We start from the raw sequence: 21,319 nt of genomic DNA, 5'->3' as shown, positions 1-21,319 counted from the left end.
AACCTCCGTTAAGACCAGAGCATCGAAATTCCCTTGTTGCTTTAGCCAAGTCTTGACTTTTTTGGCTTTATTAACGTCTGTAAGTCCTTTGACATTCAAAGATAGAATCCTCATGGAGGGGGTGTTTGATTAGGTTTCTTCTGTCTCCTGCTCTTGTTGACTTCTATGGGAGAGTCCTCCACTTGGCCATGAGCTCTTTTGAGCTCTTTGGAAATGTCCATTTCATTATCTGCCATAGTAGGCTGTCTTTGGTTTTGTTCTGTCCCCTTCTCTATAGTGGTTTCTTCTACTTCGAGGATATGGGTATCTTCCAGTTGAGCCAACTCTGACGTCAGACGTTTGAGGTCGATTTGTGTTCCTGGAACTGTTTCCAGCAGGTCCTCTTCATCGTCTGAGAGTTCAGGTTTATCTAGAAGTGTGTAGAAGTTGGCTTTGGTATTGGCCAAGTTAAACTTCTTTTGCTTGAAGGTTTTTCTTTTGGGGATCGGCGTAAATCCTTCTCCCCCTCCTTTTCCTGTTTGTGAATCTCTTCCTATAGGGTTAGACTGGTTGGAAGAGGAGCCAGAGATAATGGGGGGAGAGCTTGCCAGAGGTTCTTTTCGCCCTGATTCAGTAGGAGGATTTCCAGATGGAGGAAGCTTTTCATTCTGTACCAGATCTCTTTGCAGGGGTTTTATCTTGGAGGGGGCTTTAAGTGGGCAATCCTTAATGACATGCCCTTTCATCCCACAATGAAAGCACGCATGCGGGAGGTGTTTATAGAGCACTTTCTGCACAATGCTGTACTCTCCACAGTTAATAGATATTGACTCTTTAAGGGGTTTGTCAAGATCAATCTCCATCAGGACTTGAGGGTGCCAGGAGGGGTTGATGAAGGTTTTCGGTCTATGTCCTAATACTTTTCCTAGAGAGCCTGCAATCTTGTCAGTCCACTGATACATATGATAGGGTAAGTCGGGGAGCTCAATCCATACCGGACATGTAGAGGGTTTGGGGCCACTAGCAGAGAACTCCTTAGTCCACCTGAAGAAACAGAAAGGAGCATTTCTGTACATCCATTGACCTGCCCCCAGAATTTTGATCGCCATAGCGCTATTTTTAAGCAGGAAGAGGTAGTATCCTTTGGGTAGTACTTGGACTGCATCGATTTCTACCCCCAAGGGGCTCCAGGTATCTTCCATCCATTTCCTAAGAAAGTCCACAGGTGGGCGGGGGCCAAAGAGTAAGCCAACAATGCATCTGGCTGAGTAATCAGCTTCCACATCCCGCAGAATATCCAAAGGGAGGTTAACCTTAGCAATGGTCGATTCAGCATTGGTTGTGTTGTTGGAGTCATGCTCCATGATGTCATCAGGGAGGAACTGTGTAAGCCTCTGCTCATTATCTTTTTCAAGAATTGCCCTTATCTCGTTGTCCGCTTCCTCGGCAATCCTTCTCCTCATCTCTATCATCGATTCCTCAGTCCATGGCTCTTTGCCTTTGTATGAGAGTGGAGGCCATGGAGTTACCGGCTTCCTTGTCTGGTATCCCGCAGAGAAGGCTTGCACCATTCCTGCCACCGTTCCATCCTTGGGGTTGGGTCCACCTTGTCCCCTGAGCAGAGAAGGAGTCCCTCTAAGCACCATAGGGAGGGCTGAGGGGACCACGTCCTTTGCTAGAGACTTCTTGGCTGTCTGTGCACCTTCTTCTATTTGGTTCTGGTCGTATTTCATCAAAGCATCTCGATTCGCATCCGTGGCAGGAGGCCTCTGGGGGAACTGTTGGTAGGCCGGAGCTTGAATGCTTTTGACAGGAACCGAGCCCTGAGCAGCCACTGTGCTGGAGCTAGCGCCCTGCGCTCTGAGCAAGGTGGGGGTACCCCTCCACTCGGTGCCCATGCACGCGAGGGGGGGAAGCTAGCTGTTGAAAGGCAGGCAATAGACAAACGCCGCAAGGCGGGATGAAAAAAAAAAAACAGAGAAGGGAACTGCTAAACCTTAACGGGCGAGGGCCGTTTCGATTTCATGGAGCTCCCCTTTCCTTGTCGAGCCTTTGCTGAGCAGAGAGCCGATCCTCGCCCACAGACGTCTTGTGGGCCGTTTCGATTTCTTGCAAATCCTCCGCAACCCTGAAGTGGATCTCTCTTCTCTCACAAGCCGATCCTCGCCCACCAACCTTATCTCTAATTCTAGTTTATATATAAAAAATATATACTAAATGCCTGTCCTTTATAACTAAAATGTATTGAAATGTATTTCTTATATAAAGGCTATGACAAATTGTTGCAGGTTTTCTTTATTTCAGCCGCTGAAAATACACTAGAATTTTGAGAGTACATTAATGCACTGACCGGTCAGTTTAGAAGGTTCAAACTTCAAAGTGAAGCATGGATGGAGTGTTGCCCACGTAGATATCTATGCTGTTGACCATCTTTAATTCTTTTTAAGATCTGTCAGTGTCTGGCAGGCTTGAGCGGTGATATATTAGCAGAAGGTTGTCACCCTTCCCTGCAGTTCGGGGTTGTCCTTTCAAACGCTAGCCTCTAGGCATGGCGTTGTCATACGATGGTGGGCGAAGTGTTCCTTCTTGCAGAGACCTACTGGCGGTGTGGTGCTTGCTAGCGCTCATGGCCAGCCCTCAAGTCGTGCCCTCCGTTGCAGCTCGATTAATCATCTCTCAATCAGGTAATTAAAACCCTTTTCAGTGCTTGTGTCTAGCTTTGATTCCAATTCCAACCTTAAGACTCCGTGATTATTGTTTCGCTCGTGTGCAGATGTTGCGCTTACTACGAGGACGGACTATTCGTCCTCCCGCAACGACAGGCTTCTTCAAGAACGACGCTCGGTATGGAACCATAATCTATGCAGGTGGCTCGATATTGTTGTTTTAGTAATTTACACGAGTCTGCAATCATGCTGTCTGTAACGCAGGCCAGAGACGTAGGAATCAATAACAATGCCGGTGGAGCTGGACCGCCAGGATCCAATTGTTGTTGATCAGTTTGTAGGCTCATATGAGCATTGAAGTGCCATGGGGCGAGTAGCTTTGTATATATTAATATTAGTCCTTTTTCAAAAATTCCCCACAACAAACAGGATATGATCAACTGCACAGTGTGAGGGGGGAGAGAGAACTCTGCTTGGAATATTGTGCCGTCTTTGTAGACACAGGTACTTCGTTTTGTACCTTATGAACAGGTGTAACACACACACACACACACTCTCTCTCTCTCAACATGTAAACTTGTAGGAAGTCACTGAGTATTAATTGTTTGCATCTCCATCTTTTCATCTGAACGAACGACAAGCACCTGCCACTTCTCTCTATGTGAACAAGTGACAATTTGCAAACATCTCTCTCTCCCCATCCAATTGCATTAACTCTACACAGGGTGTAACTTGTGGGTGCCTAGTTATGGAACTAAGGAAGTGATTTCAAATTATGAGGCTTGAGACCATTTCCATTGATTTTGGAAGAGCCTTCGAAGAATTTATATGAATGCGAACATGAGAAAAATTGGTTAGGTCATTCACATGGTATTTCACCTTTCTTCTCACATGAATGCTAACATGAGAAAAAGTGGTTAGGTGTGAATGATATATCACCTTTCTTCACTCTCTTCTGTGATGTCCAAATTTGTTGTGATAATTTAATACCTCTATCCCCCCTTCCCTACTTACACTCTAATTTATGTCCCCATTAAAATTTATGAGCTTGAGAGAAAGAAACAGCTTAGGTGCATGGAGGGAGTTGAGTCGAGTAAAGGTGAGTCTTCATTAATGCGTAAGACGCATGTTTTTGGATTGATGTGGGCGAATGGGTGTCACCTCATGCATGTGAGGTGCATGTCATACACCAGTCCGGTGATGGCCTGCATGCATGGGGAAGATCTGGATGCAACATTTAGAGGAGTCTGTGGGAGGTTGGGGGATTGGGGAGCGGAGGGTATTGAGGGCATGAAACGATCGCGTGCTCAAGATGAAGAGAGGAAGCGAAAGAGAGATGTTCTGGAGTGATAGCAGAGAGACTCATCATGCAGTTCTAGAGACCTCAAACAAGGGATAGAAAGGTATGTCTAAAAGTTTCTCTTGATTTGCTCAGGAGCCAAGTTGACCTTTTCTCATTATGCAGTGTGATCATCTTTTGCTTTGGTAAGCCTCCTTCTAAAGTTGATATTGGTAAATGGTTGTAAGATGATATCTTTCATGATAGAGAGGTATCTCAAGTTTTTTATCTAGGAAAAGGGTTCTTTAACATTATATTACCAAGGGTCAAGGAGCCTCTAAGCTTTTTGATAAAGCACCATTATTCTTGGAACATAAATTGGTGCATGCAATTCTTTTTGATCCTTTCTTTGACCTAAACAAAAGTCTATTCGAGGCATTCCCTGTTTGGGTCGAGATAGTGGGGTTATCCCTTTGGTTAAGACCCACGTTAAGTGAGATGACCATTGTTATTGGCCCGATGTTATACTTGCTTAAAGAAGGTGCTAGAGGCCGCTAGGCTAATAATGTTTACATTTATTGGAATACCATGGTAGAAACCCCCAAAACTATAGAGGTTAATCTTGGGAAGTTGGGTAAACTATAACTAAACTTGAAATTTGGGCCATTTTCGGGTGCTTGCTATAGATGTGGTGGCTTTGGGCACATAGCAATAAGCTACACCGAGGGGTATAGGCTAAATCAAATAGTGAAGCTAAGGAGAGAGGTCAAACCGATGGAGAGAATATGGCTAATGGAAAGAAGACATGCATGGATTATGCTGAAGAAGGTAAAGGAAAAGGGATCTTATTCAATAAAGGGGATTCTTCAGGGGAGGGGGTGTGGAAAAAAGTTAAAGGGAAAACTAGGCTGTGATAGGCTAAAGACGAGGTAAGGAAAACCTCTAACAAAGAGATGGTTAGGGATAATCAAGGAAATAAACCTTCAGGTAGCCTAAGTCCTCTGTTATACTCGAATCCTTTTAGTCTGTTAGGAGAGGAGGATAGTGGGACTTCTTCTATCCAAAAATTCAAGTAGCAGGTGGATGAAGCCTGGAAAGAGATACATGAGGGGAATCATAAGAGGGAGCTAGGAGGAAGTAGACATGGTACCTGAAACTACCTTAACATGAGTAAGTTATTGAAGATTAATGGTTGTACATGGAATGTTAAGAGAATCAAAGATAAAAGGAAAAACTTTGCTTTTTGGAGTTTAGTTAAGGAGTGGGGACTCTCCATTTTGGCTATACAAGAACATAACTTGTTTGGGCTCAAAACCTTTAGGAAAGATATATTTAAAGACTGGGTTGTGTTGTATGGGGGTGTGAATGGGGAATTTAGAGGAGTAATGATTATTGTAAAAGAAGCTTGAAGCCTAATATTATTGCTAACCACCCTAATGGTAGGATTTTGGTTGTGGAAATAATAATAGATGGGAAAAGAGTCTGGCTAGTGAATATTTAAGGTTTCCATAATCTAAAAATTAGAAGTGGGATGTGGGACTAGATTGCTAACCTAAATATTCAGGGTCAATGTATCTTTATGGGGGATTTTAATATGGTTGAGAAGTAGAGGGATAGGTGTGGGGGAAGTACTATCTTGATGGGTCAAGAAAGGATGAGGTGGGAGGGTCTAAGAAGGAGAATGGGCTTAAGGGATAGGTGGGATATAGGGGACTGGGGTTAAGACCCTAGTCGTACCTATTTTAGCCTACAGTACTTTGGATCATCTTCCATAATAGACAGGGTTTTTTTTAATTACTAGAATAGCTAAAAACTTGAATAACATAGAACTTAGGAGGCTATGTGACTATTGGGATGTGACCTCAATGGGATGGAAGGAACCTAAATAGTTAGAACAGGAATTTGGAGTTACTTCTAGGGAAGGGCAGTTGGTTAGACAATTGCTGTGGAGGAGGGTACAAAAGGGATGGACTTGTACAGCTTTTGATGAACCATGTTGGATAAAGGATTGGGTGTGGTATAATGGGGTTAATTGGACAGAGGGTCAATAAAGGATTTGTATGAGGAATTGAGAAAGAGTGAGGAAAATGTAGTTTACTGCAATAAAATTTGGAGGGTAAGCTGGAGCTCCAACAAATGGAGACAGAGATGGAAAGCAATATGGGAAATTGAAATTCCTACAAAATCCCGTCTTTCTCTGGATAGTATGCATGGGAGCCTTGCCTATTGAAACTAAGTTGATAAAGAGAAATTTTACCAGTGATTGCTGCCCTAGGTGTAAAACTTCTCTTGAGGATGGGAAACATGCCTTTTGGGATTGCCTTGCTATATCAGAGGTACTTGGACGAGAATTGGGAAATGGGTCCATAATAATACAGGGATACAAGGCTAATGGGGGGACTAGTTATTAGGGAGTTAATTAACCAGTGATGGACATGCTGATTTTATCTTCAATATAATTAGATGTTGTTGTCTTTGGGAGATATGGAACACCAGGAACTATATAATGTTTCGTAAAAAGCAATTGACACAGGGATAGATGTGACAGGGTTGATGCATAACTGTATATATATGTGTTGGTCTATTTACTTGGTGTGAATAAGCTGAATAAGGATGAGATGATCCAAACATCTTTCACTTGACTCCAATTCTTGAGAGTGAGACTTTCATTCATACTGGGCTGAGCGTAATAGGTTGTTTTCTATGCTTTCAGGGAATCATAGGATTGAATCTAAAGTCAAAGCTAGTGAAATTTGGACCAAAGACTAGAAGATAGTATAGAAAAGTGAAACAGATAGATTATAACTTTGTGGCTTATAGAGAACTTGGTTGAACCAGACCAGTAGTTAAAATCTAGTCTAAGAAGGGTGATGTTCTGGAAATACAATATCCTAAAGGTTGCACTACTGAAGCCATGATTGAACCCTACATTTAGCAAGGGTATCAGATCTCATGGGAAAAGTCTCTTGTATTGGAGGATGATATACGATCTTTGGTCTGCAATTTACTTAACAAAGTTTGAAGGATGGTAAATCTGATGTAATGATGTAAAGCTTCTTTTTGTTGAATAAATATATATATCTATTGGTCCCAAAAAAAAATTAAAAGTTTATGAGCTTGAAGTGTCTCTCGAGTCCTCGTCTTCTTCTCTCCTTTCCCTTCTCTTTCCCTTGTCTTCTCCTTTTTTTTTGAGAATAAATGTGTGCACACGTGTGTGTGTGTGTGTGTGTGTGCGTGCATGTAATTACATCAGCAAATACACGCATAATTACACCATAATTTGATTTCATCGTGTAAAGAGACAAAGCTAGCCAACTACGTGGAGTTCAACAATTCATAGATAGCATCCCACATTTCATCCTCCCTTCTCTTTCTTTCTCTTCTCCCTTCTCTTTTCTTCTCCTTCTCCCTTATCTTTTCTTTATTTCTCTTCTCCCTTCTCTTTTCTTCTCCTCTTTAAATTGTCTCTTCTCTTCTGCCACTGCCCTCTAATCTTGCTTAAGCTTTAGGATGGTAGTGTCGGGGTTGCATGACTTTAGGTCGCCTCTCCACTTTAGTTTGGTGTTTGAGCCTTAGGTTTGGCTGCAGAGGCTTGTTGGTGAGGGTTCCTTTGACCTTAGGACCTCAATCTTAATGCCATAGGTTCTTGCAAGATGGGGGTGATGGAGAAGAAGCTAACTAGTGTGTGTGTGTGTGTTATTAAGAGACTAAGGTTATGTAAAAGGGGAGGAGAAGGGTGTGTGTGTGTGAAGGGACTTAAGGTCCACTAGCTCATCTTTTAAAGGTGGATCTAGAAGGCATTTTGTGAATTTCTGTTTGAGGGGAACCCTTTTAGACACTAGGAGGATTTTTATATCAAAAAATATCTCAATTTTGAATTACCTCCCTCTAGACATTCTCTCTCTCCAGGCCAAAACAGGGTAAAACAAGATCTTTTTTTAATTTCAGAGAGGGGAATAATTATAGGATCAGAAGGGGAGGTTCTTACACCTGCACACCTCAAAAGCTGGAGGGAGGAATCTTACACTTCGCATGGCATATTTGATAAAACTAGGCTGCTGTGCTGCATGGATAATTCACATCGTATTATTTTGAGAAAGAATAACACTTTAAATTAAAGATTAGGACATGGACATATCAAACCTTAAAATAGCCTTCATAACTCTATCGTTACCTCCTTGTGCATACTGGATAACACATCAATCTCATCCATGTTAAAAGAGAAGTATTGAGGAGTGTTTCGGACACCGGCAACCTCATAACAAAGGAGGGGGCCAAATACCTCAAGTATTCAACATTAGAATCATGAAATTCTTGAAAGGAAACTTCTTTCTCTCCTTGCCCTTTCAATACTCTCCCTATCAGTCTCCCTAGTGTAACTCTTTCCCTCAAGGGGGGATCTCTAGGATACCTTTCATCTTTGTGTTAGTAAGGTTCACTGGCTCTAGGGTCTTGTCATATCTGAACCTAAGAAACCGCGAGTACATATCCTTTGACATCACTGTTACTCTATGTGCATGGGTAACCAGAATGCAACTATCCTAAAAATTCTTAATGAGCCAACCCTCGGCAACCTCATGCAAGCAACCTAGCACCGAGTCGTCCTGCCAACGCATACCATAGTGGTTTCTTTCGCAAATGGATCTAAAAAGGTGCTTGAATGAGAGCTTTAAAATTGTGCACTACATGTGCCTGTGCACCTTTCACAGTTCATATAAATGGACCTATGCTGCTTGTACCTTGCCATTGTCTGATGAAGTTGAGGATGAAGAAGACACTCCGACTGATGATGCCCTTGAAGGACAGATCATTGGATATGAAAAATTCGTGTATGAAGGCCACCATGATGCATTAAGTAGTGCTTTGTGTGTTGGTGACACTTTTGCAGTGAATCCGGATGCTACAACCAATGATGAGAATGTAGACTTTTACTTGGTAAAGTGCATTGCAGTAAAAGAAAAGGCAAAACAGGTTTACATTGATGAGTGGAGCAATGTAATTGACAAAGGCTCTTATGTCGTGCAAGGACTGTATTACAAGCAAATGGATGCATACACCTTCAAACTAGACTACAATCAACCTGTTGTTCACATACTTTCAAATCTTGTACGTTGTATCAAGATACCCATGAAACACATGCAAAAGAGAAGGCAAATGTACACAATCACCCCCAAAGATTATGAAGCAATCTATAACAGCATGCCATTCGGTTTTTGACATGAGCGTCATGGTCTTTTATTCTATTTTGTATCTTGTGTATGCTTACTACTACCACAGTATATGCTAATTGTGTACTAACAAGCTTCTACAAAGTGTGTGCTAGCTAGCATAAAGCGTATGCTAACTAGCATACAGTGTATCCTAACTAGCATATAAAGTATGCTAACTAGTATATAGTATAGGCTAGCTAGCATATACTGTATGCTAACTCGCACAGTATATGTTAACTGTATACTAACTACGTAATTTATATTGTGTGCTTACTAGCATATAGCGTATGCTAACTAGCATACAGTATATGCCAACTAGCATATAGTGTATGCTAACTAGCATACAGTATATGCCAACTAGCATACAGTATATGCCAACTAGCATATAGTGTATGCTAACTAGCACAGTATATGCTAACTGTATGCACACTAGCTACCATATAGCGTGTGCTTACTAGCATACAGTATATGCTAACTAGCATATAGTGTATGCTAACTACCGCAGTATATGATAATTGTTTACTAACAAGCTTCTACATAGTGTGTGCTAACTAGCATAAAGCCTATGCTAACTAGCATACAGTATATGCTAGTTAGCATATACTATATGCTAACTAGCAACAAACAGTATATGCTGACTAGCATATACAGTATATGCTGACTAACAAGCTTCTACAAAGTGTGTGCTAGCTAGCATACAGTGTATGCTAACTAGCATATATAGTATGCTAACTAGTATATAGTATAGGCTAACTAGCATATACTGTATGCTAACTCGCACAGTGCATGTTAACTGTATACTAACTACCTAATTTATATTGTGTGCCTACTAGCATATAGCGTATGCTAACTAGCATACAGTATATGCCAACTAGCATATAGTGTATGCATATAGGGTATGCTAACTAGCATAGTATATGCTAACTATATACTCACTAGCTACTATATAGCGTGTGCTTACTAGCATACAGTATATGCTAACTAGCATATATTGTATGCTAACTACCACAGTATATGATAATTGTGTACTAGCAAGCTTCTACATAGTGTGTGCTAACTAGCATAAAGCGTATGCTAACTAGCATACAGTATATGCTAGTTAGCATATACTGTATGCTAACTATATGTTGACTAGCATATACAGTATATGCTAACTAGCATATAGTGTATGCTAACAAGCACAGTATATGTTAACTGTATACTAACTAGCTGCTATATAGTGTGCTAACTAGCATACAGGATTATGCTAACTAGCATATAGTGTATGCTAACTACCACAGTATATGCTAACTGTATATTTGCTACTTTATAGTGTGTGCTACCTAACAAAAAACCTAATACATAATTCTGTAACACATAAAAATGGAATAGTAGGAGGCAACTGTTGAAAGGATTATCTCATCATTAACTTCCAGCATCAAATAACGTTACACAGGGTTTAATTTTACAATGAGTCACACCCGCCAAAAATCTTTACGCCTCCTCAGAGGGCGTTTGTAGTGACCGGGCTTTTTTGCTCCCTCCTTTTTCTCTGCTTTCTCCTTTTTCTCTACTTTTTCCTTTCTCTCTCCTTCTAGGTCGCCTCTTTACTGTTCCTTTTCTTTTCTTTCCCTCTCCAGCCTAGCTTTCTCCTCTCTCTTTGCTTCTAGGTCATCTTCCTTTTGTTTGCGACGAAGTTCTGCTTGTCTCGCAACTGTTTGATGATTGCATCAAAGAAGTTATCAGAGCCTGTATCAAAGAAATTGTCAGCCACATACGCTGCCCGCTGCAGCCAAAGAAAAAGCCAATCTTTCAAAGTTTCTATAAGAAACTGTTGTCTCTCCTCAGCACTCTGGTCCTCTAGCTTCGGAGTAACGAGCCAAGCTTGTGCTGGGTTCCGAAACACTTTGTAGAGGCTATCATCAATCAGAAGTGTGTTTTGGGCGTTGTACGCCGGATTGTGTTTCCAAAACAAGGGTAAATATTTCATAAACACAGGTTTATTCAAGATCTACCAGGGTTGCGGACTGCAGTGCTCTTGCGCAAAAAAACCGACAATCCTTGGCACCTGCAATTTAAAAACAGCCCTGCAAATATTCATGACTTTACGATGCATGCTTGTGCTCCAAATATACACACTGAAGAACTGAAGACACCAGTCCAAAAACATGTGGCTGTCCTTGCCGAAAGAACACCTGCTTATCCTCTACATTGTATTTAAACATTTCATCTGCATATGCAGGGGGCTTTTCGCCGAAGCGAGTCTCTACCACCCTCAGCAAAAGACCGTTGAGATCTAGTAAAAGAGCCCTTTTTCATCACACAATCGCTTAGGCACCCATATTGGGTCTGGAAGAGGATACCATTCAGCATATATAACCTCCCCTGATAGGTGAACATAATTTAGGTGCTCAAAAATTCTACGGGCACGCTGTGAATATCGTTCGAGCCGCTTTTCAATCTCCAATTTTTGTCTCCTTATCTGCTTGACTTTACGGATTCGCCATTTTCGTAATTTCTGCCATTGCATGGCAGCATTTACATCAGGCAAGGCAATTAATGCCAGTTTCTCTTCCTCTGCAAAGAAACAGTGATACGAAGTGAAGAAGTTCATAGATTGGCAGAAAATTATAATGGACTGCTGCTCAACATTATATTACACAAAGACATTTTCACCGGGAAAATAAAAAAAATTACATGACAGCCACAAGAGGCATTAGGTTTTCAAAATGGCATAGCCATAAGAGTGAAGGGCATAGGTATGGGAACACTAAGTAAAGGCTAAACAACTGAACAGTGACAGTTGCTTGCTTACAGTATAGAATCTGGGCAAAACAGGAAAGGTCTTAACACAGTTTTTTACAAGCTCTTGAGTGGGTGGCTTTCTTTTCACCTTTGGTGCTTTCAGCTTTGTCCTCCATCTTCTTTGGGGAACCATAGCCGTTGCTTGCAGTTTCTTCAGGTACCTCTTCCGGGCCCACTTTTCTCTTTGCCTTAGCCTTTCGCAAAAAACCCTCGAGAGGGCTGTTATCACCAACTTCCTGCGGGTCCTCTATGCTGTTAGTCTTCAATGTTTCCCCTGATGCACTGGCACTAGCCATTGTCTGCTAAGAAGTTTTTACTATGTCAATTGCAGCAGGCATGGCACGCGCATGAGGAACCATGATAAAAAAATCTTCTTCTTCTGATTTACTGCTCACGTCACCGCCTTCCTCTGTTGTTTTCATGCTTGCACTTTGCATTTGCTAGGATCCCACATCTACTCCTTCATTCATTGTATCTAGTTCACCACCCTTCTCAGTCGAAGGGTTCTGAGTTGCAGCCTTTCCCTTACCTTTGGTGTCATGCACACTGCCCACATCATGTAGGGGCTTTGAGAGGCCTGCAACAAAAAAATCTTTGATTACACCCTTTATAAGCATGTCATGTATGCTACATAGTATGTTTCATATGCTAACTATGTGTACAGCTAGGCCAGTATGCTAATTAGCATTCCCGTGTATGCTAGCTAGCATAATCATATATGTTAACTAGAATATCAAGTATACTAACAAGCATACCAGGTATGCTAACTAGTAAACCTTATAATCTCTAAGCAATTCAAGTGTACCCAAAAGCTTCTATGTGCTTACTAGAGCACATTATATACTAATTAGCATATCCAGTATGCTAATTAGCATATCAAGTATGCTAATTAGCATATCCAGTATGCTAGTTAGCATATAGGATATGCTAATTAGCATATCCAGTATACTAACCAGCATACTGGATATGCTAATTAGTATATCCTGTATGCTAACTATCATTCCAGCTAGCATATCTGGTATGCTAATAAGCATATCCAATATGCTAACTAGCATACCTAGTATGCTAACTAGTAGACCTTATAACCTCTAAGCTAATCCAATATGCTCCAAAATGCTTACTAGCATATAAAAATTGATAATTAGCATATCCAACATGCTTAATAGCATATCAAGTATGCTAACTAGCATATTCAGTATGCTAGTTAGCATACAGGATATGCTAATTAGCATATCCTGTATGCTAATTAGCATTTCAGATAGCAATCCAATATGCTAACTAGCATACTGGATATGCTAATTAGCATTCAATATGCTAGCATTCAATATGCTAACTCCGGTATGCTAATAAGCATTCAATATGCTAACTCCGGTATGCTAATAAGCATACCCAATATGCTTACTAGCTTATTGGATATGCTAATTAGCATCCACTCATCCAACTAGCATATCCAGTGTGCTAGTTAGCATACTGGTTATGCTAATTAGCGTATCTTGTATGCTAGTTAGCGTATCCAGTATCCTAACTAGCATATTCGTTGTGTTTATTAGCATTCTGGATACGCTTTTTAGCATATCTGGTATGCTAGATAGCATGCTAGTTAACATATCCCGTATGCTAGTTAGCATACTGGATATGCTAGTAGGCCTACTTGATATGCTAATTAGCATATCCGGTATGCTTGTTAGCGTATTGGGTATGCTAACTAGCATATATGCTATGCTAGTTAGTATACAGGGTATGCTTACTAGGATGCTAGTTAGCATACAGAGTATGCTAACGAGGATGCTAGTTAGCATGCAGGGTATGCTAACTAGCATATACGGTATATGCTAGTTAGCATCCTACTAGCATATCTAGTATGCTAACTAGTATACTGGATTTGTTAATTAGCATATGCAATATGCTAACTATCATACTGTATATGCATATCTAGTATGATAACTAGCATACCTGGCATGCTAATTAGCATATTCATTATGCTAACTAGCACACCTTTTATTCCCAATATGATCAAGCTTGCAGACTGTATGTCCTGTATGCTAGCTAGCAAGCATACATTCAAATATGGTTTCTTACCAATCTCTGGTGTGGTTGGATGTCGTGTTGCAAGGTTGCATAACCATGCGGTAGGTATGCTTTTTTTGCAGAAGGGAGCCCTACATACGGTCCCAAGGGAGCATGTAGCAGCAAAGCACAGAAGGTGATAATTATGCTCACAAGGGAGCTTGACCATTGCAAGGAATGGTTGGACCTCAAGGGGCAGACCACAGCCAGTACACAGGTTTGTTCCGATGCTGTCTTGCACCTCTCTATCCTTCATAAAAATATGTAAGGCATGCAGGATTTTTTTTTAGATTTCACCATATAAGGTGAGTAATAAGCCTAGTAGAATAGGTTTGGCAATCCAAGTCAAGGAGGGTGGGAATAATGGCTTAAATTATTTTGAATTGGGATAGTATTATAATCCACAAAGAGGGCCCAAATACTTGGCATTTATTGGAATTTTCTACATATGCACAAGTTTTACATCACCAAAGGAGAGGAGGTGAGCATTATGCCTAAATAATTCAACATTCCATTTGATATTATATACATATATGTACACTTTTTCTTCCCAAGATGGCTTGGCAAAAAGTCTTGGAGACATGGGAGACCCACCAAAAGGACTCTTTTCAAGGTATACATTTTTAGATTCAATTTTTGACCATCTTCCACTCAAAATTTGGAGATGATACTTTTTTGTACATATTATGTATGATATAAAGTCAAATTTACAGAGCACATGACGAACTTCAATTTTGGTTTTGGAAGCTCCTCAATCCGAGCTACACAAAAAAAGTTACATCCAAAATAGTGGAGTGCAAAAATTCTCGACAGTATACCCAAACATCTTCCTCACTCATTCTCTTACCCACAATTACATTCACCACTTTGTAATGATTTCACCCCAAACCTATTTAAAATATTCTTTGAAAATCTTGGCTCAAAAGAAAATTGTAATCATATCTTTTGAATTTTTCTCCACCATCTTGGACCTAGCAGCAGTTTGAGACTTGGTCCAATTACAACCTCTTTATCAAACCATTTTCACACCACTTAAATCCTTGTAAGGGAGTCCCTCTCCACCTATAAAAGGGTGGTTGCGTCAAAGCAATGGATGCGTCAAAGTAAGAGTTGTGATAGTAGTGGTTGTGTCAAAGCAATGGATGCGTCAAAGTAAGAGTTGTGATAGTAGTAGTTGCGTCAAAGCAATGGTCTTTACATCAGATGGATGTAAAGAATGCATTCTTGCATGGGGATTTGTAGAAAGAGGTGTATATGTTGCAGCCACCTGGTTATGAGGATGTGAGTCACCCCGAGCATGTTTGCAGGTTGAAGAAAGCCTTGTATGGCTTAAAACAAGTATCAAGAGCATGGTCTGACAAGATTTCTGAATATCTTGTCACTATTGGCTTTCATGTAGCCAATGCAGATTTCTTGCTATATGTGAGACACAGTGATAGAGGGGTTGTGCTTGTTGTCATCTATGTAGATGACCTGATCATACGGGGGACCATTGTGTAGAGATCTTTGATGTAAAGATCTTGCTACTTAGACAGAAGTTTGAGATGAAGGATCTGGGGGAGCTCAGATATTTCTTGGGCATTGAGGTGATTAGGTCACCACATTGAGGTGATTAGGTCACCACATGGTATTGGATTACTGCAAAGAGACAGTATGGCTTGGACATGTTATCCAAGTATGGTATGATAGGCTGTAAGCCTATCTCAGTGCCATTGGATCAGAATGGCAAGTTGAGTGCAGATTCAGGAGAGATTTTGGAGGATCCTACTATGTATAGACACATAGTAGGAAGCTTGATCTACATGATGATCACCAAGCCAGATTTGAGCTATGCTGTTGGGTTGGTGAGTCAGTTTATGCAGGTTCCTCGAAAGCCGCATTTGGATTCATTGAGATGCATACTGAGGTATGTGAGGTCTACTTTGCATTGTGGACTATTTTATGAAACTGGGACAGAGATATGTGTACATGGGTACACAGATGCTGATTGGGCTAGTAGTATCTCAGATAGAAGATCTACTAGTGGCTTCATGTTTTCTTTGGGGAGTGCTACTGTGACTTGGAGCAGCAAGAAGCAGCCTACGGTTGCTCTATCCAATACTACAGAGGCCGAGTACAGAGGTGCTGCTATGGTAGCATGTGAGGTAGCTTGGTTGAGAAAGCTACTTGCAGATTTGGGTCTATCAGTGGATAGACAAGTTGTCATTTTCTGTGATAACATTTGTAGTATACAGTTGGCCAGGAACCCAGTTTTTCATGCTCACACCACGAAGCATATAGAAGTCCACTACCATTTTGTCAGAGAGAAGGTTTTGGTAGGAGTTGTTGACCTTGTTTATGTCACCACATAGGATCAGGTCGCTGACATCTTCACCAAAGCATTGGGTACAAAAAAGCTCCGTAGATTCAAGGCTTCGCTTAGTGTACATGAGATGGAGTTGCGCTCGAGGGGGAGTGTTGAGATATCGAGCTCATCTAGTGAGGCGATGGACACTAATGACCCGCTTGGGGGAAAGGCCGCCCCACACTTATACCACTGGCATGGTTGGTGAGATCATGGGTGATATGGGGCCAGTGGGATGACACGCTGTGTGACAGCCATTCTAGAGATTGGCATAGTTATAGCGCCAGCTCATTTAGTTGGGTTCACACTATAGAGAACCCTAGTATGTATTTGGTTGAGTACCTTTTCATATCGTGTGTACTCTTATCTTTGTATATGGTGTGTTGAGTGTTGTGTGAAGAAGAAGAAGATTTTCAGCCTCTCACCTTGTGTGTTCTCTTTTAGGGTTTTGTGAGTGTGTGTGTGCTTGCAAGAGCTCAAGCTCTCTTCTCCTTTGCATCTTTTCATTAACGTCTCTAAGAGGCCATAATGGCCTATGAGACCAAAACTGAGAGTACATCTGAAGTTGGTGTCTCATCAAAGAGAACAACTAAATGAGACTAAAAAGTACAATAAACTGATTGTCTTACAGTTATAAGAACAGAATTGTAAGACTCCAAGATGATACTGAGTAGAAAATACTGAAAAATGTATATCAGGTAGATCCATGTATGTTGATCAATTGAAGTGTTGCCCTCTCCTTAGATCAAGTATCTCGACATGGGACTATCTGGAATGGAGAGGTCGTAGAAGCGAGGTAGGCACCTCTGATGCCGAGCAATAATGGCTCTGATCTAGTGATGGTGAGGATGTTGTGGTCGGGATCTTGGTGGGCGTGGCCGATAAGCACAATATAAGATGACTACTCTGTCAGTGGTGACTCCCTGGTCAGTGCCCTAATGGCCCAATGGAGGAGGTATCAGGAGGTGTGTGGATTGGGTTGCTGGTGCTGGTGCCGAAGAAATCTGTCGCGGTCCTCTGTCTAGGTACATCATGGCTCGGTATCCTATCTGCCAAGAGGGTCTCTCTGTGTCTCCTGAGCTCAAGTAGGAACAATTCTAGGCATCTCTGATCCTCAAACTCCATGACCCTGCGTAATAGCCCAAAACCCTCTCGGAAGGAGGCAGTGATATCTCCCTCGGATCTCATAATAGACTGTACATCGACAAATGTAGTGTTCCTCTGTCTCTGCCCCTAGTAGCACATAGAGAGAAACCCAGTATAATAATATTATTTTTACACTTTTTTAGGATTCCAGAAGGAGAGAAAAAGTCCTTAAAGGGCCCGTTTGGAGCTTGAATTTTCCCTAATGAGAAGAAAAGAGAACGGAGAAGAGATAGAAAGAGAAGGGAGGATGAAATGTGGGATGCTATCTGCAAATTGTTGAACTCCACATAATTGGATAGCTTTTTCTCTTTAGATGATGAAATAGAAATAGTAATTAAATTATGGTGTAAGCATGGCACCGTATATCTGCTAATGTATCTACACACACACACACACACACACACACACACACATTTATTCTTTTTTTTAAAAAAGGAGAAGGAAAAGAAAAGAAGAAGACAAGAGAAAGAGAAGACAACAGTAAAAGAAGGGAAAGGAGAGAAGAAGAAGGGGAGACACTTCAAGCTCATGAACTTTAATGGGGACATAAATTGGAGTGTATGTAGGGAAGGGGGGATGTATTAAATTATCACAACAAATTTGGATATCACAGAAGAGCGTGAAGAAAGGTGACATACCATGTGAATGGCCTAACCACTTTTTCTCATGTTAGCATTCACATAAATGCTTCTAAGGCTCTTCAAAAATCAATGGAAATTGTCTCAAGCCTCATAATTTGAAATCACTTCCTTAGTTCCATAATTAGGTACCCACAACCCGTCTAGAGTTAATGCAGTTGGATGGGGGAGAGAGAGAGAGAGAGAGAGAGAGAGAGAGAGATGTTTGTAGATTGTCACTTGTTCACATAGAGAGAGGTGGCAGGTGCTTGTCGTTTGTTCAGATGAAAAGATGGAGATGCAAACAATTAATACTAATTAATTTCTCAAGAGTTTGTGGGGAGAGAGAGAGAGAGAGAGAGAGAGAGAGAGTGAGTTTTACACCTATTCATACGGTACAAAACCAAGTACCTATGTCCACAAAGACGGCACAATATTTTAAGCAGGTCTCTCCCCCCTCACACTGTGTGGTTGATCATGTGTGGTTGATCATATCCTGTTGTGAGGAGCTTTAAAAAAAAGATTGATATTAATATATACAAAACTACTCGCGAGTGCTTGAAAAAAATGTTTATTAAAACCCTTAAAATTAAAGGCAATACTTAGGTTTAACCGGGATTTCAACTTGAAAATCACTAGAAATCATAACAATGTTAACATTTAAAACTAAAATTACAAATTTCATCCAATTCCAACTGAGATTTCTCAATTTCAGCCAAGAAATTTACGCTACAAACTGGCTTATGTGAGCACTGCTACTCGCACCCATGGCACTCAATTCTCATATGAGCCTACAAACTGATCAACAGCAATTGAATCCTGGCGATTCAAATGACCCATTTCCACCGGAATACTTATTGATCGCCTGCGTTACACAGAAAGCATAGCGCCATTGATGATTGCAAGATTCGTGTAAAAAACTAAAACAGTAACATCGAGCCACCTGCATAGATTATTATGGTTCCATACCGAGCGTCTTTCTTGAAGAAGCCTGTCGTTGCTGGAGGACGAATAGCCCGTCCTCGTAGTAAGCGCAACATCTGCAGGCAAGCGAAACAATGATCACGGAGTCTTAAGGTTGGAATTGGAATCAAAGCTAGACACGAGCACTGAGAAGGGTTTTAATTACCTGATTGAGGGATGATTAATCTAGCTGCAACGGAGGGCAAGTCGTGAGGGCTGGCCATGAGCGCCAGCAAGCACCACACCACCAGTAGGTCTCTGCAAGAAGGAACACTTCGCCCACCATCGCATGACAACGCCATGCCTAGCCTTTGGAAAGACAACCCCACACTGCAGGGAGGGGTAGCAACCTGCTGCTAACATATAACCGCTCAAGCCTGCGAGTCATCGAAAGATTTTAAAAAGAATTAAAGATGGGATATCTATTATCCATGCTTGACTTTGAAGTTTGAACGTTCTGGTCCGTGCATTAATGTACTCTAAAAATTCTAGTGCGGCAGAAATAAAGAAACAATTTTTCATAGCCTTTATTATAAGAAATACATTTCAATACATTTTAGTTATACAAGCATCTTCGTTTGGTTGCAAGGGCCAAAACGTTATACACCTCCAATAAATCCATTCTTTCTCTCTCTTTTTATATACATATACATATACATATATATATATATATATTTGCTACTATATATATATGGAGGAAATTACTTTGCATCCTTTTGTGCCATGTGGCAAGGTGCAAAGTAGTCTCCTTTATATATGTATAGAAAAAACAGGCATTTAATACATATTTTCATAATGAAGATCGATTTATTTACTAGTTTGATTGGTTCAAAAAATATTTTATCAAAAACAATGATATACACAACCATTATTCATGGAGAGTTGGTTGACCAACCATCCTTGATCTTGAGAGTGAACTAGGGAAGGAAAAGCAAGGAAAGAGGAGGGGAGAGGAGGGGAGGGGAGGGGTGAGCGGGACCATATTTTTTAACATGACCTTTTTACACATGGTCGAACCTCTTTCGTAATCTTTTATATTGTACTAAGGGATTCATGTTTATATGATTATGTGATCTAGACAACTTGACCTTTCTACACATGGTCGTGCCTCTTTTGTAATATTTTATAATCGTACTAACCAGCTTCATGTTTATATGATTGTGGGATCTAGCCAACTTGTATATTGCCAACTATGATGGTTTTTGTATATACATAAGCTTAGCACCATTAGCTTTTTGGACCCTTAGACATTGCACGAATATTCGAAGATTGTAAATACGATGCCATATATTTAAGTTATTTTAAGTAATGAGAAAAGGGACAAACCCATAAATCAAAATTGAGTTTGAGTCTTCTTTCTCTCTTATCGTTATTTAATAGCTTGCATGTTCCTTCTGTCTTTGATGCATGCTTATGGATTTTGTTTTTTTGTTTGATATATTGCTTGGTGTATGCTCTCTCTCTCTCTCTCTCTCTCTCACACACACACACACACACACACACACACACACTAGTTAGCTTCTTCTCCATCACCCCCATCTTGCAAGAACCCATGGCATTAAGGTTGAGGAGATCTCTTCTTCCATAGCTCCTTCCCTCCTGCTCTACCCACTTTAGCAAGGCATGCCACCTTTGGTGTTGCAAGGTGAGGTTCCTCGCTTCCCCACAAGAGGGGGTTATCAAGATTAATAGCAGCAGCTAGAGAGACAAGCTCTACATTGACCTAGATAGTTCTTTAGCTAGTCTTAGAGTGGTTTCACATGGAAATCAGCCCTTATCATATTTGACATGTGGGGTGCTCCTTGGTTGGTTGTCCCTAACCTTGTACAATTCTAATAAAGAAGTATCCTTTATTTTAAAATGATAAAATAATCTCGATGTTGAGACCAGATTTGATGTGTCTTAAGAGGATGCCTCGAGTTACCAAAAAATGACACTTAAACAAGTTAAACATTAGCCCTAAGTTAGCTCAGAGTTTTGTTCCTTATAAAAGATAATGAAAATTAATTTCATGTGCTCCTTGAAAACTACAAAGACCATGTTGGAAAATTCGAAAAAACAAATCAAACTTTGGAAAATTTGAAAGATAATGAAAACTAGCTTCTTCCTTGAAAGATACAAAGACCCTATTAGGAATTCGAAATAATCTTCAAAAATTTTGAATTATCTCTTTTTTTTTGCTAGCCTTAGGCCCAAGATCCTCCCATAGTTACTATTTTTCACCACTCATAGGTGCCCCACCTCTAGATGCTTTTTATCTGCTC

The 21,319-nt window shown here is 40.7% G+C and overlaps 2 long non-coding RNA genes across 2 annotated transcripts; one reads left to right on the top strand and one right to left on the bottom strand.

The window, feature by feature from the left end:
• The first annotated feature begins 2,515 nt into the window (after positions 1 to 2,515).
• LOC147632037 (uncharacterized) lies at positions 2,516 to 3,378 on the top strand. Its single transcript, XR_015267275.1, has 3 exons — positions 2,516 to 2,663; positions 2,753 to 2,823; positions 2,910 to 3,378. It is a non-coding gene; the product is annotated as an uncharacterized LOC147632037 (long non-coding RNA).
• Positions 3,379 to 18,779: 15,401 nt separating this feature from the next.
• LOC147632036 (uncharacterized) lies at positions 18,780 to 19,432 on the bottom strand. The gene is made up of 3 exons (XR_015267274.1): positions 19,222 to 19,432; positions 19,062 to 19,132; positions 18,780 to 18,957 (listed from the first exon to the last, which is right to left on the bottom strand). It is a non-coding gene; the product is annotated as an uncharacterized LOC147632036 (long non-coding RNA).
• Positions 19,433 to 21,319: the final 1,887 nt, after the last annotated feature.

This window comes from Cibotium barometz, chromosome 14 (assembly GCF_041138505.1).
Source record: "Cibotium barometz isolate CiBa-2024 chromosome 14, ASM4113850v1, whole genome shotgun sequence".
Classification (NCBI taxonomy): domain Eukaryota; kingdom Viridiplantae; phylum Streptophyta; class Polypodiopsida; order Cyatheales; family Cibotiaceae; genus Cibotium; species Cibotium barometz.
The sequence above is the reverse complement of the archived record's forward strand: the minus strand, read 5'-3'. Positions and strand labels throughout refer to the sequence as shown.